This window comes from Podarcis tiliguerta (assembly GCF_965153285.1).
Source record: "Podarcis tiliguerta genome assembly, chromosome: 14".
In the NCBI taxonomy this organism is placed as follows: domain Eukaryota; kingdom Metazoa; phylum Chordata; class Lepidosauria; order Squamata; family Lacertidae; genus Podarcis; species Podarcis tiliguerta.
Window position 1 is genome coordinate 47,683,374 of NC_139547.1, and position 16,641 is coordinate 47,700,014.

Below are 16,641 nucleotides of genomic sequence, written 5' to 3' on the forward strand. Positions count from 1 at the left end.
TTACTGTCGGTCATTCCCTCTTTCCGAAGAAAGTTCAGCGCGTTTTTCGCGAGGCGCCGAGGTTTGCGCGCTAGGGCGACGCTCCGCGGCTCCTGCGCTTTCGCAGCGCCTTGATGTGCAAGGTTTGGCTCGTGCAACTAGGCTTGGCTTGCACCCAAGGGTGCTAACTGGAATAAAATATTGGGGAGGCCCAGGTATGCCTTGCCCCCCAGAATGGATCACAAGACGCGGTGCGCACAATGGCAATTCACATCAACTTGGGGGGTGCCCCGGTCTCCTCAAATATTTGGGAGGGGGGCGAAGGGACCTTAGCCCTAGGAGTTGTTTCCTATTATTGCACTCCACACTCCACCGTCTTGCCCGCCCACCTGTGCCTCGACTGCGCCTTTGCAAAACCGTCCTGGGCCAGCGTTGCTGGGTTTTCGTGCAAAGCACACCTCTTGTGTGTGCAGCTGTATATGCATCTCTTAGCAATGCTATGGTGCTTTTAATGTCGCGTTACAAAGTGCAAAGAGGACAGGTCCCGACCTGGAGGCATATACAGTTTTTTTGTTTAGGTCCAGTTTTATTGATAACTTACCAAAAGAGAGACAAAAGTTCCTAACCAATACAAAGCATCTTTTCATAATAAACCCTTGAGGAAAAGGAATACTTTAGAAAGCTAATCTAAAAAAGAACAGAAGCAAAGAGAGAAAAGGAGTAAGAAAAGACGATGGGAAAAGAAAAAGGCTTCTGATTCTCTGTCCGTCAGCTAAAGATACAGTAGTATTCACTCATTGACCTCCAACTATTATATTTTCTATAAGCCAATATTTTTTCAATCTTCAGATTCAGATATTATAAGTATATTTTCTCTTTCAAGCAGAAAAGTCCATAAGAAGTTTCTAATCCTTAATAAATGTCAATAATGCTTTTTCTCTAATAAAGTGCATTAACACCATTAACATGGGGTACATTTAAAGCACTATGACACCACTTTAAACCGTCATGGCTTCCCAAAGTATTCTGGGAGCTGTAGCTTATTGAAGGGTGCTGCAGGCTGTTAGGAGGCCCGTTTCCCTCTTGCAGAACTACGATTCCCAGAGTTCCCTGTGAAGAGGGATTGACTGTTGAACCAATTGAGAATGAAGTACGGTACATGGTATTGGGGCCTTTTCAGTGGTGGCTCCTCACATGTGGAACTCCCTCCCTCCTGAGGTACACCTAGCACCATCTCTGTGGTTTTAGGTACCTGGTTAAGACGCACCTTTTGGGGGCAGGGGTTTGGAGGAAGAGAGACCTGATGAGATAAATGATTGCTAACGAATTCCTGTGTCTTAAGGGCTGCGTAATCTTACGGATCCGTGTTTTTTTTATCTTATTGGACCTCGTTGCAATCTGCCTTGTAACTTGTGCAAAGGGCGGTTAAAAAAAAATCACCTAAATACATAAAACAAAATATACTGTGGAAGTAGCAACACTGTGCATGCTTGTTGTAATAGTTCCTAAGGATCAGGGAACAATATCCCAGGCTGCAACTCATTGCATAAGAGGCAAGGCTGCTCAAGGGCTCTGAGAGCTTAAGTGGCGCATTGGTTCTTGCTTTGGAGTTAGGATATAGTTGCAGTCAGGGAAAGGGCCCATCCCATTTTGCCACCTGAGGCGAAACACGGAAGTGCCCTCTGTTGCCCCTCTACTGCTGCCCCCCCCACCACTTCTGGGCTGCCAGAACGCCCTCTCCCCTATTGCAGAACTCGGCAGGAGCCAGGGTGTTCCACAATTTGGGTGGCAGTGCCGCATGCCAGAAGCAGTCTTGCACATCTGCCGCCTGAGGCCGGTGCTTCAAGCTGCCACATGGGTCGACCAGCTCTGATATTACTGCCTTGGAAAAAGACATGCTTACCATTTTCTAATGCAGGGGTAGGCAACCTAAGGCCTGGGGGCCGGGTGCGGCCCAATCGCCTTCTAAATCTGGCCCACGGACGGTCCGGGAACCAGCGTGTTTTCACATGTGTTTTTCACATGAGTAGAATGTGTCCTTTTATTTAAAATGCATCTCTGGGTTATTTGTGGGGCCTGCCTGGTGTTTTTACACGAGTAGAATGTGTGCTTTTATTTAAAAAGCATCTTTGAGTTATTTGTGGGGCATAGGAATTCGTTCATTTCTCCCCAAAAAATATAGTCTGGCCCACCAGATGGTCTGAGGGACGGTGGACTGGCCCATGGCTGAAAAAGGTTGCTGACCCCTGGTCTAGAAGAAGAAGAAGAGTTTGGATTTGATATCCCGCCTTTCACTCCCCTTAAGGAGTCTCAATGCGGCTAACATTCTCCTTTCCCTTCCTCCCCCACAACAAACACTCTGTGAGGTGAGTGGGGCTGAGAGACTTCAGAGAAGTGTGACTGGCCCAAGGTCACCCAGCAACTGCATGTGGAGGAGCGGGGAATCGAACCCGGTTCACCAGATTACGAGACTACTGCTCTTAACCACTTACGAGATTACGAGACTACCGCTCTTAACCACTACACCACACTGGCTCTCTAATGCATGAAAAGCTGTGCCTGTGTAACAGGGATGTGGAATCTCAGGTCCAGTGCCAAATGGGGTCCTTCAGGCCTCTAACTGGCTGTTGGGAGTCTCCCAGCCCACCCGATCCGCAGGCCACACCACCACAGGTTCCATGACAGTGTTTCTCCAACTTGGGTCCTCCAGCCACTGTTGGACTATAAGTCCCATCATCCCTACCTCGCAGGACCAGTGGTGATGGATGATGGAAGTTGTAGTCCAGTGTTTCCCAAACTTGGGTCCCCAGCTGTTTTCTGACTGAAATTTCCATCGTCTCTGAACACTAGTCTTGCTGGCCAGGGATGATGGGAGTTGTAGTCCAAAAACAGCTGGAGACCCAAGTTTGGGAAACACTGTCCTATGGAAAGGTATGACAGGCCAGCTGTTCCCATTCATGGGGGGGCGCAGATGATGTTCTCCCCCAGATGTTGTTGAACTATCTGCCAGCGTAGCCAGTGGCTGAGGACAATGGGAGTTGTAGTGCTCTGAGACTGGCCTGTCCTAGAATCTCTGGGCAGCTTGTTGTAAATATTTTGCAAAGGAACAGAATGGCAACAAATAAATGGATTCCACTGCTCCCACAGAAAGCATCTAGATAGAAGACTCAGCAGGTGCTGGGCTTCCCCACTGGTGAAGTGCAGCTATTTCCAAATGGACATCTAAATGGATAGCTCAGTTGCTTAGAGCATGGTGTTGATTACACCAAGGTTGCAGGTTTGATCCCCATATAGAATCATAGAATCATAGAGTTGGAAGAGACCACAAGGGCCATCGAGTCCAACCTCCTGCCAAGCAGGAAACACCATCAGAGCACTCCTGACATATGGTTGTCAAACCTCTGCTTAAAGACCTCCAAAGAAGGAGACTCCACCACACTCCTTGGCAGAAAATTCCACTGTTGAACAGCTCTTACTGTCAGGAAGTTCTTCCTAATGTTTAGGTGGAATCTTCTTTCTTGTAGTTTGGATCCATTGCTCCGTGTCCGCTTCTCTGGAGCAGCAGAAAACAACCTTTCTCCCTCCTCTATGTGACATCCTTTTATATATTTGAACATGGCTATCATATCACCCCTTCACCTCCTCTTCTCCAGGCTAAACATGCCCAGCTCCCTTAGCCGTTCCTCATAAGGCATCGTTTCCAGGCCTTTGACCATTTTGGTTGCCCTCCTCTGGACACGTTCCAGTTTTTCAGTGTCCTTCTTGAACTGTGGTGCCCAGAACTGGACACAGTACTCCAGGTGAGGTCTGACCAGAGCAGAATACAGTGGCACTAGTACTTCCCTTGAACTAGATGCTATACTCCTATTGATGCAGCCCAGAATTGCATTGGCTTTTTTAGCTGCCGCGTCACACTGTTGGCTCATGTCAAGTTTGTGGTCAACCAAGACTCCTTTCACATGTACTGCTCTCAAGCCAGGTGTCACCCATCTTGTTGGGTGCAGCTGCATATTCCTGCATTGCAGGGGGTTGGACTCGATAATCCTCAGGCTCCATTCCAACTTCACAATTCTATGATTCCATGATCTATGCTCATGAATTACCACGTGCAAATTTTATGCCACTTCCTGTTGTCTTTTTGCCATCTTTTTGAGGGGTGATGTCTAGTGTTCATCCTGCTTCCAGAACTTCCCAGGTGAGAACAAGGGTAGAATAATATAATGCCCCTATTGATCAGTGCCGGATTTACATATAAGCTGAACAAGCTATAGCTTAGGGCCCCACTCTCTTGGGGGCTCCCCAAAAAATTTAAAGGGAAAAAACCTGTATGTACATTTCCAAAATATAAGATAAAAAACAAATAAAATGTACATACAGCAACCGTGTTTTGTGTTGTGTTGGCTCCTATGATGTAAGTCACGGGCCCTGCCTGCTAGTCTGCGCCCTAAAATATCACTGGTTTGCTCCTTTCTATATACAGGGTGCCTACATTCTGCACGGACTGGTTGCATGGCAACATGCGCAAATGGCTTTAGAATGATACCTATTAGGTCCATAAATCACCATTTAGCACATATTCAAGACAAAAAAACAGTGACAATTTGTTGTTGACAAAGGACAGCTGGACATAGAAAGGGCCCCATTACCTTCAGTAGCTTAAGGCCTCATCAAACCCTTGATACAGCAAAGGGTCACTGCCTAAGGGTCACTCTCAGCCCTTAGGCATTCCTGGTGGTCCTTCACTGTTGCCCTTATGCTGCTGCTATTATTATTATTATTATTATTATTATTATTATTATTATTATTATTATACTGCCCTTCATCCAAAGAACTCAGGGCGTGAAATTACAAAATAAAAACACAAAATACACAATAAGTGAGAGTAAAGAGTAAAGTGAGAGAAAATACTCCAAGGAAAATAAAACAATTCCGACCAGGAATACATCTACCCAGCCCCATGTTAATCAAAAGAAGAGATGGTTCCACGACAGAAAATTAGCACTTGGCCATGCAGGTAAGTTCCTGACAAATGCAGATATATTTCATTTTGGAAATTAGTGTGCTGTACTGGCATTCAACTTTCACTAGGTAGCTCTGGATTCAAACCCTTGCTCAGTCCTTATGCCGCACTGCTTATACCAGTTCCCTTTCTTTTAAAAATGTCAGAATGCTGGAATAGGATATCTCTTGTCACTGTAGATCTGATCGCACTTGTTTTAAAACTGAGGCAGTCAAAGGGGTTCTGCCAAGGTGGAGTACAGGATCAGGTTTATGGTGCTGGTTTTAACCTTTAAAGCCCTATACGGCCTAGGGGCCTCTCCTGGTATGCCCCACAGAAGAACTTACGGTCTGCAAATAAAAATATCCTGAAGATCCCAGGCCACAGAGAGGTTAGGCTGGCCTCAACTAGAGCCAGGGCTTTCTCGGCTGCAGCTCCAACCTGGTGGAACGCTCTGTCACAAGAGACTAGGGCCCTGCGGGACCTGACATCTTTCCGCAGGGCCTGTAAGACAGAGCTGTTCCACCAGGCCTTTGGTCAGGGCGCAGCCTGACCCCCTCCTCTGGCAGTCTGCACAGAATTTTGCTTAATGGTTAGCATCAATTTGATTTTGATTAATTTTTATAGTGAAAGGTTTTTAGAATGTTGGGTTGTTTTGATTGTTGTTAGCCGCCCTGAGCCCAGCTTTGGCTGGGGAGGGCGGGGTATAAATAAAATTTATTATTATTAAGGTGGTGCTCTGGTTAGAGTATGTCAGGCTAGGACTTGGGAGACGAAGGTTCAAATCCCCCACTCAGCCATGAAACTCACTTGGGCGACCTTGGGAAAGCCACTGCCTCTTGCCTTAAACTACCTCACAGGGTTGTTGCGGAGACTGAATGGAGAGGGAGAGAACTTTGTATGCCGCCTTGAGGTCCTTGGAAGAAAAGGCGGGATATAAATGCAATAAGTAAGGAAATAAACATTTGCTGCATGAACAAATGGTTACTGAGTAGGTTAGGATACCAGAGAGACTCTGGGTCTGTGGATCTGCATCCACGTGAGAGCATGGCTATAATGCAGGGGTGGGGAACCCATGGGGCGTTGGACTACAACTCCCATCACCCCTGGCGACATGGCCAGGGATGATGGGAGTTGTAGTCCAACAACACCTGGAGGGCCAAAGGGCCTTTCCCTGATTTGGGAAATGATAGTGGGTACAGGGGTTGATAATGGTTATATGGTTAGAGTGTCAGGCTAGGACCAGGGAGACCCAGGTTCAAATTCAGCCATGAATTTGTGGCTTGGTCGGACCGACCTTGCAGGGTTGTTTTGAAGATTAAAGGGGAGGTGAGGCATGCATGCCACCTCAAGCTGCTTGGAGGACGGGCTGAGTAAAAGTGTAGCGAATAAAAATACACGCAGATTGTTCAAGAGTCAAAATAACCCCACCCCAACACAGCATCTCTCCTCAAAGTAAAATACAGTGGTACCTCAGGTTAAGTACTTAATTCGTTCCGGAGGTCCAGTACTTAACCTGAAACTGTTCTTAACCTGAAGCACCACTTTAGCTAATGGGACCTCCCACTGCTGCCGCTGTGCTGCTGCTGCACGATTTCTGTTCTCATCCCAAAGCAAAGTTCTTAACCCGAGGTACTATTTCTGGGTTAGCGGAGTCTGTAACCTGAAGCATATGTAACCTGAGGTACCACTGTAAGGATGTTTGGAGACTGTGCAGCCAGGCAGTGTAGCACCAACCACTCTGACTGGTGGGCAGTAAAATCCCTATAGATTGGCCAGATCTGGGGGAAATACTGGGAACCTCAGCCTGCTCTTCTATCCTTAGCCCCATCTACACATAAATTTAAAGCAGTATCAAAGCACTATAAGCTGCCATGACTTCCCCCAAAGGATCCTGGGAGCTGTAGTTTGCTAAGGGTGCTGAAAATTGATAGGAGACCCGAATTCCTCTCACAGAGGTACAATTCAGCGAGTTCCTTGGGAAGACGGCTTGACTGTTTCACATCCCAGAACTACAATTCCCAGAGTGGTTCACCTGCCTGCCCTTGTGAAATATAATATATCTGTCTGTAATGCCCCCTCAGTAATTTGGCAGGGCTCTTTTGCAACCTGCACCTAAGAGCAACACTGGGTGTTACGGGACGCAGTTGGAATTAGGCGCCTGAGAGGGAGTGTCCAATTTGATGCAGTCGTGTGTGTTTGTGTTGGATGGATTTGGTGCTAATCAAGTAGGCTTGTTGCTTGGTTGGTAGAGTTGTGGTTTCACTCCTGACAAAGTAGAACTGTAGTACTTTAGATTGCATTTTAGAACAATATCCTAAATGTACACACATACACACTGACAGAACAAGCACAGCTTGTTATGGGTGCCCCATAATATTCCACAATTATAACAAATCAACCGTCTCATGTGTAACAGCTATACTTTCGAACTCCCTGCCGGTTGACAGCAGGCAGGCACCAGCGCTGGACTCCTTTTAGCTCCCACTTCAAATGGTTTTGCTTAGGCAATCCTTTTCAGACCTATAAAAGTTGTATGTGTTCTCTTGCCTTCTAGCTAGTGCTGATTTTAATCTTTTAAATACTTTAATACTTGTTAACTGTTTCTTAACAGATAATTTCAACGACTGAATATTGTTGAGAACCGCTTAGAGGGTTTTTTTCCTTGCAGTATATACATTTTATTAAATGAAATTTTAAAAATTGTTAATATCTTATCTCCAGGTAGAAAATTAGTGCATCAGGGATGCAGCTCAGCCTTATTGTTGTACTAGCTTACTACACACAGGGAGGTTTTTCAATTATTATTATTATTATTTATTTAGTGAGAGGGAACATTTAAAAAGGAATCCATCCACCTGCAATCCAAAGTTGAACTGTTCATCAGTCCGGAGTCCAACCAGCGATATGCCGATGGGCTCCAGCTGACATCAACCCCAGGCTATCTTGGCCAATACTCAGGAATTATGGGAGTTGTAGTCAAACATACATCTGGTACCAATCCCTGACAGCAGAGGAGGTTGTCACTGTTGGCAAGTTTGTATTGCTAATCAGCTGTTGGGAAAAGCCAAACACACCTTTGTGTTCTCAGGAGGTTACCTGGAGTCATCGCTTTTCTGGGGGCGGACTTTGACACAAAGGGCAGGTCCCATTTTTGGAAGTAGGGCAGAGAGTGTCTGGAGAGGCTGCCTCTGGCAGGACGGTGTGTTTGGGTGCTGCTGCTGTCTGTCTGTGCCTAAGTTCATGTTTGCGTTCTTATTTTCCCCATCCCCTTTAGACAGATAATTCCTCTTTCCACACACACCCCAGTGTCCTCCTTTTATGCATCTCCTTTGCCCATCCTAAGCAACACAAGAGGTCCATTGCAACAAAATAATAATAATAATAATAAAATAATAATAATAATAATAATAATAATAATAATAATAATAATAATTTATTATTTATACCCCGCCCATCTGGCTGGGTTTCCCCAGCCACTCAGGGCGGCTTCCAAAAGAATATTAAAATACTGTGATACATCAAACATTAAAAGCTTCCCTAAACAGGGCTGCCTTCAGATGTCTTCTAAAAGTCTGGTAGTTGTTGTTCTCTTTGACATCTGGTGGGAGGGCGTTCCACAGGGCGGGCGCCACTACCGAGAAGGCCCTCTGCCTGGTTCCCTGTAACTTGGCTTGACAAATTAATAAATTGTGGATTCCCAGCCTTTCAGTCTGTTCAAACTCTCTTCTTTCCACGCGTTAGTACAGGTCCTTCTGTCTCTGAACCTTGCTTTGCTCAGTTTTCTTTGGTCAATTTTAACCCTTCTATGAATGAACCTTCTCCCCTAAATTTCCTGTACCAGCAGAGAGAGTTGGACGAGATGATTTTGGAGGACTTTCCCAACTCTTTGATTCTGGCAGTACTCTCCCTATAATGACAATGTAGATCTTCCGTCTTTCCTCCCAAAGGACCCCAGGGTGGCAAACACATCTGGAATAAAAATACAGTTAAAAACAAAACATTTTAAAGTGGTTAAAAACATATGTAAACAAGGAAACACAATAAACCATGTAACCTCAAGGACTGCCTCTCCCCATTTGAAGTGCCCTGGACCCTGTGATCAGAGCCCTTTTTTTTATGCCTTCCCCCACCTAGGTGGCAACTTGAGAACAGGGCCTTTTCTGTGATGGCTCCCCACTTGTGGAATGCTGTAGCCAGGGAGGCTGACTCGATGCCTTCATTAGACATCTTTAGACACCAGGCGAAAACTTTCGTCTTCAACCAGTCCTCGGGCTGATTAACATTCAATGTCCTTTTAAATGTCCCTTTTTGTTTTTTTTAATGTATTTTTTGTTTTTATTTTGTATTTTTATGCTGTGGACTGCCCCCAGATCTTCAGATATACAAATAAACAACAACAACCAACCTTGTGTCTATACAGGCAAAGGAAGAATACAGTGATGGCATCTGCCCAGTGTCAAGTGGCAGGGAGTTCCAAAGTACAGATGCTGCAACGCCAAAGGCAGAATAGACATTTATTGGCTCTTTTAGGAGATTGAAATGATCTAATTGGCCTGTGTTGGATAAGCTAATCCTTTGGGGCGGGTGAGCAGAGAGATGACGTGCTGGTGCTAGTGAGATTGATCAATGTTTGCAACATCCTTGAAGAGGTGGAATTATATTCCCCGGATTATAATAATAAATTTTTATTTATACCCTGCCCTCTCCGGCAATAGCCGGGCTCAGGGCAGCTAACACCAGTAAAATCACAATAAAAACATAGTAGGCGAGGGGGGAAAAAACCAATTTAAAATACGGGTTGAAATACAATTTTAAATGCAGCCTCATTTTAATAGTAGCCCATAGATCAAAACCATAAGGGGAGGGAAACATAAGGGTCAGACCGAGTCCAAACCAAAGGCCAGGCAGAACACCTCTGTCTTGCAGGCTCTGCAGAGAGATGTCAAGTCCCGCAGGGCCCTAGTCTCTTGTGATAGAGCGTTCAACCAAGGTGGGGCCAGTACTGAAAAGGCCCTGGCCCTGGCCGAGACCAATCTAACCACCTTGTTGTCATTTGTGGACCTTAAGGTCCTCTGTGGGGTATACCATATTAGAACTTGGGGCTGTTCAGAAATTGATCGGTCACAGAGGAAAGCAAGGGAAGTATTATTTCATACAACACATGATCAAGGGAAATAATGACTGCATGATTTTGGCTATGGAAATTGTTGTCAAGAGTTAAGTCATGGATGCTTTAGTTGAGATTCCTGCGTTGAGAGGGTTGGACTAGATGACCCCTTGTGTCCCTCCCAGCAATACAATTCTATGATTCTATGATGGCAGTCAGTGTTGTGACAGAGACTCATGGAGGCAACGTTTGTCTGGCAACCTTTTGCCCAAATTTAGGTCTGTAACAGTAAAAATGGTTCCTTCTTTTAATGCAGTACTGGGTGCAGCGATGACTCAAGTGGCTGGAGGTTTGCTGGGATTGCCAGCTTTTTTTAACCACCCCAGCTCCTGTGCAGCTTAATCTGCAGAGGCTGGCTCAAAGTCCTGGGAGAAGGAAAGCTGCTTCCGCTGGTTTTCTTCGTAAGACACTGTGGACACAGGAATAAGCCAGAGTGGGTGTCTTTGTGGCCGTTTCGCAACCTTATGCAAGACAGATGGAAGGGCTTTGTACAAAGTTTTGTTATTGTACACCGAGCTGTTGAAAGCAGAATAGCAAGCCAGGAATTAGATTAAAGGCCCCTTCTGCACCATACATTTGAAGCGTTGTTATGCCCCTTTAAACAGTCATGGCTTCCCCCAAAGAATCATGGGAAATGTAGTTTGTTAAAGATGCTGGGAGTTGTTAAAGGTAAAGGGACCCCCTGACCGTTAGGTCCAGTCGTGCCGACTCTGGGCTTGTGGCGCTCATCTCGCTTTATTGACCGAGGGAGCCGGCGTACAGCTTCCGGTTCATGTGGCCAGCATGACTAAACCGCTTCTGGCGAACCAGAGCAGTGCACGGAAATGCCGTTTACCTTCCCGCCAGAGTGGTACCTATTTATCTACTTGCACTTTGACGTTCTTTTGATCTGCTAGGTTGGCAGGAGCTGGGAGTTGTTGGGAGTAGTTGTTACCAGAGCTACAATTCCCAGAGTTCCATCTGAAGGTAGCACAATGGGGTCAGTGTGACTTGCTGTTAAGCAGAAGGTTGGTGGTTCGAGCCCATCCAGGAGCAGAGCTGTGGGCAGGATTCTTGCATTGCCGGGGTTGGACTAAATGACCCTCAGGGTCCCTTCCAACTTTATAATTTTAAGACTCAGTGAATCAAGGCCAGTTCAATATATGTTGACACCCAAGGCAGACCCCAAAATGGTGTTTTGCCAGAAAAGAAGGGATGAGTTAAGATCTACATCAGGAACAAGGGAGAGGGGGGCGGAATAAAGATCTATATTGGGATCTGTTGCTGCTGAGGGACACGGGTGGCGCTATGGTCTAAACCACAGAGCCCAGGGCTTGCCGATCAGAAGGTCGGCGGTTCGAATCCCCTGCAGCGGGGTGAGCTCCCGTTGCTCGGTCCCTGCTCCTGCCAACCTAGCAGTTCGAAAGCACGTCAAAGTGCAAGTAGATAAATAGGTACCGCTCCGGCGGGAAGGTAAACGGCATTTCTGTGCGCTGCTCTGGTTCACCAGAAGCGGCTTAGTCATGCTGGCCAAATGACCTGGAAACTGTACGCCAGCTCCCTCGGCCAGTAAAGCGAGATGAGCGCCGCAACCTCAGAGTCGGCCACGACTGGACCTAATGGTCAGAGGTCCCTTTACCTTTAAAGGCTCGGCACCCTTAACAAACTACAGCTCCCAGGATCCTCTGGGGGAAGTCAGGACTGTTCAAAGTGCTATGACAAAGCTTGAAATATATGACGTGGATATGGCCTGAGCGTGTGTCTGCGCGCATAGCTCAGTCAGTTGAGTGTGAGACTTTCTAATCTCAGGGTCCAGGGTTCGAGTTCCACGTTGGGAAAAAGATTCCTGCATTGCAGGGGGTTGGACTATGGTAGATGACCCTGGGGTGGGTGGGGGGTGTCCCTTCCAACTCTTACGTTTCCTCTTGAAAAGGTTCCGGCTCCAGCGTGTGCAGCTGACCTAGAGTAACCCCCCCCCCTCGGCCGGCAGGGAAAGCGTTAATCTGCCATGCCCGGCAGTAACCCCGGGTGCCATTCACCTTGGAGTCTGCAGCAAGGCTGAAAGACCCAGCGCCAGGGTGGTTGGCAGCCGGGCCGGCCCTGATTGGCCAAGCAGGATCACCTCATTCTAAATCCGTGATTCACAATTCCACCCTCTCATTCCAGCCAGGGGGGAGGAGGGAAGAGGAGGAGGAGGAGGAGGAGGGGCGGGGGAAGAGGCTGGCCAGAAAAGAGGAGGGAGGAGGGAAGAGAGAGAGAGCTGGGTTTAAAAAAATAGAAAAAGAGCTAGCAGTTCCCAGAGTTGTGCTTTTTGCACAGCGAGGCTGCCAGAACAGGGCACTGTCTGCACGTTTAAGGATGGATTGCACTTTAGAAGGTACACCTTTCCTTTCCAGGTGTAGCGTCTGCTGCCTGCTTGGCCTCCTCTTCTGCCCAGGTGGTGCGGAAGAAGGATGCTCGTGGAAAAGACGCTAGGATCCTTTCCACTCTCCCTCCACCGTAGAGAACAACTCTGGATTTCAGGTGGAGGGGGCATAGCTGTCACCTTTTCCCTTTTCTTGCGAGGAATCCTATTAGGAATAAGGGAATTTCCCTTAAATAAAGGGGAAAGTTGACAGCTATGGGAGGGGTCAGGGTGGGTGGGTGGTATAGCAAGGGCAGGCAAAGGAATTTCATCCGAATTAGGAACTTTCCAGATTTGGTTACAGGTTGGTCTGCTGTAGTCGAAACAAAAAAAATTAATAAATTCCTTTCCGTGGCACCTTAGAGATCAACTAAGTTTGTTATTGGTATGAGCTTTTGTGTGCATGCACACTGAGATGCCAATGGAGGCGAAGGTTTTTGAAACCTTTTCGCCCTCCAAAGTTGTCATGGTTTTTGGAAACTTACCTCCCCGTTTAACCCCTGAATGAATGAAAACACATTTTTTTAAAAAAAATGTTTTTATGAAACAATTGTTTCCATGCAATTTCCTGCAATTGTTTGCAGGCTGGGCTATAATATTTTTTTAAAACAAAACAAAACAAAACCTCAGGCTTTTTGCTAAATTTTAATCTGCTTTAGTGTCTTAACTTTTCGTATGTTTTAAAGTTGTGATTTCCCGTTGGTTTTCTTGTTTCTATCATTTTGTAAACTGCTTTCAGGTTTTTCAGCAGCGCATCAATTTTATGAAATAAATAAGAAATAAAACTTGCTTCTGCTTTTCGAAAGGGTGGAGAGTGGTACCACTCCTCTAATCTGAAGATGGGATGGGGCTCTGAGCAGTGGCATAGCGTGGGGGGTGCAGGGGGGGCCGGCCGCACCGGGCGCAACATCTGGGGGTTAGGGTTAGGGGGCGCAAATCCACGGGTTAGGGGGCGCAAATTACTTGCCTTGCCCCGGGTGCTGACAACCCACGCTACGCCACTGGCTCTGAGTGCTGTCACTCTGATAGCACCCGTGTGGGCTGGCATTCCGATAAGTATCAGAAGTTTGCCTGAAGGGGTTTAATTTACATAGGGCTTTGTGGAGCATGTGCCTTAGTTTAGTGCTAGGTAGATTTGGATAACTGAGCTTTGCAAAATGGACTATTCTGTTGCACATAATTCTTCAGCCCTAGGATGGATGCCCGGATCTGCAGAATGCTTAATTCTCATCCTGCATTTTTGCAGAACCTTCCTGGAGTTTTATTTTGGAGCAGCACTGAGCTGAGTTTGGGTCCATCCACACTTTAGCTTGACCCGTGTTTCAATTGTATACCAGTCAATTCCCCTGGGTCTGAGAGCTTTCCTTGTTGTTCTGCGGCTTTTCCTTGCCTAAACCCAATTTTATTTACCCGCTTAATTGAAGCTTGGTTAAGCAACACCTTGCTGCGGATTTTCCGATTTAGCAAGGTAAGATCAGGGTTTTTTTTTGCAAAGTACAGCCGCTGAGCAATGAGAAAAGCTCCTGGTCCCAAGGGAGTTACTCAATACGCAATGCATTCAACATATCGGTCAAGCAAAATAAGTATGGACTAGCCCTTTTGGGTGGTTCTGCTGGAAATTGCAGATTGAGGTTTGCTGAAGTTCCTGAAATTAAATTTCCAGAGCATTGAAGACAGATTGACACCAGCACAGTTTCCTGAGGGCTGCCTTGTGTTGTGAGTTACTTTTGTCAAGGTGTTGTGTGTGGCATAAAAAACCGCATTATACCAGGCCAGGCTATTTGTCAACTCTGATGGTTTGCTCAATAAAGATGTCGACCCAGTGTGCAGCAGCAGCTGTGAAAAAAAGGCAAATTCCATGCTAGGGATCATTAGGAAAGGAGCTTAAAACAAAGCCACCAAAATTGTGCAAGTCTATGACGTGACAGCATTTGGAATATTGTGTGCAGTTCTGATTGCCTCACCTCAAATGGGATACTGTGGAGCTGGAAAAGGTTCAGAAAAGCGCAAGCAAGATGGTCAAGGGAGTGGAGCAACTCCTCTGTGAAGGAAAAAAATACAGCATTTCGAGTTTTTTAGTTTAGATAAAAGATGCCTAAGAAGTAATGTGAAAGTTTGTGAAATTATACATGGCATAAGTTTTTTTCTTTCCACACAGTGCATAGTTAAACTGTGGAACTGCCTGCCACAGGAGGCAGTAGAGGCCACACAGCTTGGATTGCTTGCAAAGAAGATTAGACAAAATTCGTGGGGGGGAATAAGGCTTTTTATGGCTCCAGCCGTAATGGTTATGCTCTGCAACAATGCTTCTGAAGGCCAGTCGCTGGAAACCTCAGTGGGGCAGGAGAGAGGACTCTTGTGGCTGTATCCGGCATGCAGGTTTCCCTTAGGGGCATGTAGTCGGCCACAGTGAGGTCAGGATGCTGGAACTAGTTGGGCCATCGGCTTGATCCAGCAGCCATCTGTTCTGTTCTGCCCCAATGGATACCTTACTGCAATACCAAAAGGCTCCCCACCCCCCACCTGACATTCCAAATACAGTGGTACCTCGGGTTACGGATGCTTCAGGTTACAGATGCTTCAGGTTACAGACTCCGCTAACTCAGAAATAGTACCTCAGTTTAAGAACTTTGCTTCAGGATGAGAACAGAAATTGTGCTCTGGCGGCACGGCAGCAGCTGGAGGCCCCATTAGCCAAAGTGGTGCCTCAGGTTAAGAACAGTTTCAGGTTAAGAACGGACCTCCAGAACGAATTAAGTTTTTAACCCGAGGTACCACTGTATAGCCCCTTTCATGTAGTCTGCAATCCCGTTCTGGCTTGACCCAGACCTGCTTGGCTTAAACAGGACTGACTTATCACAAGCTTCCTATGCTGCTGGGCATGCGAGGTGCAAATAGCTATTGGTGCAGGATACTGATCTTGAGGGAAGTGGGTGGCACTGTGGGTTAAACCACAGAGCCTAGGGCTTGCTGATCAGAAGGTTGGCGGTTCGAATCCCTGCGATGGGGTGAGCTCCCATTGCTCGGTCCCTGCTCCTGCCCACCTAGCAGTTCGAAAGCACGTCAAAGTGCAAGTAGATAAATAGGTACCGCTCCAGCGGGAAGGTAAACGGCGTTTCCGTGCGCTGCTCTGGTTCACCAGAAGCAGCTTAGTCATGCTGGCCACATGACCCGGAAGCTGTCTGCGGACAAACGCTGGCTCCCTCGGCCTATAGAGCGAGATGAGTGCGAAACCCCAGAGTCGTCCGCGGCTGGACTTAACAGTCAGGGGTCCCTTTACCTTTCCTGATCTTGAATGTTTAGTAGTTGGTGATGTGACCAAAGGTTGGCAGAATTGTGCTGCGGCTGCATTGCTGGAGGTTGGCACAGGTGGTCGTTGGCCACAGGAGGTCTTAACTCCATAGCTGTGGTGGTTGAGAGGACGGATCCAGGCACTCCTGAGAGGCCCACAATGCTGTGTCTTGGGGATGATCTTGCCAAGCCTTGGCTCACACAGTGAGCTTCAGCCCAGACGGGCATCTGGTTGCCATGTGATCTGCTGAACGGGAGTTGTGAAACTGGGTAACAGCCCAAGAGGCAGACATCCTAGAAAGAGGTGGCAAAGTTCTCTTTTGTGTCTGAATATAAAGAGTACCTGTCACATAGCCAAGGAGCTTTCTGAAGTCTCTTTGAAGTGGTATCATACTGGTGAGAGCTGGGAGGGTCCACTCCCTTCTGTGTGAGACAAGGGTTAAGCCCTACCTCTGATAGAAAATCACAATTTTTTCTCCCTCTCTTTCCTCTTTCTCAATTTGTTTTCTTTTGTTTCTCCTTTTCTGTTTCCTCTTTATTTAGCTTAGTTAGTTTTTTATTGTACTGTATGTAGAAAAGTATCAATAATTCCTTTTTTTTTTATAAATAGAGGGTTAAGGTAAAGGTAAAGGTACCCCTGCCCGTACGGGCCAGTCTTGACAGACTCTAGGGTTGTGCGCCCATCTCACTCAAAGAGGCCAAGGGCCAGCGCTGTCCGAAGACACTTCTGGGTCACGTGGCCAGCGTGACGAAGCTGCTCTGGCGAGCCAGAGCCGCACACGGAAACGCCGTTTACCTTCCCGCCAGTAAGCGGTCCCT

The 16,641-nt window shown here is 46.9% G+C and overlaps 1 protein-coding gene across 1 annotated transcript in view; it reads left to right on the forward strand.

Annotated features, from left to right (window-relative positions):
- The window catches only part of SREBF1 (sterol regulatory element binding transcription factor 1), a 52,630-nt gene that overhangs the window by 1,445 nt on the left and 34,544 nt on the right, over positions 1-16,641 (forward strand). The window lies entirely within an intron of this gene.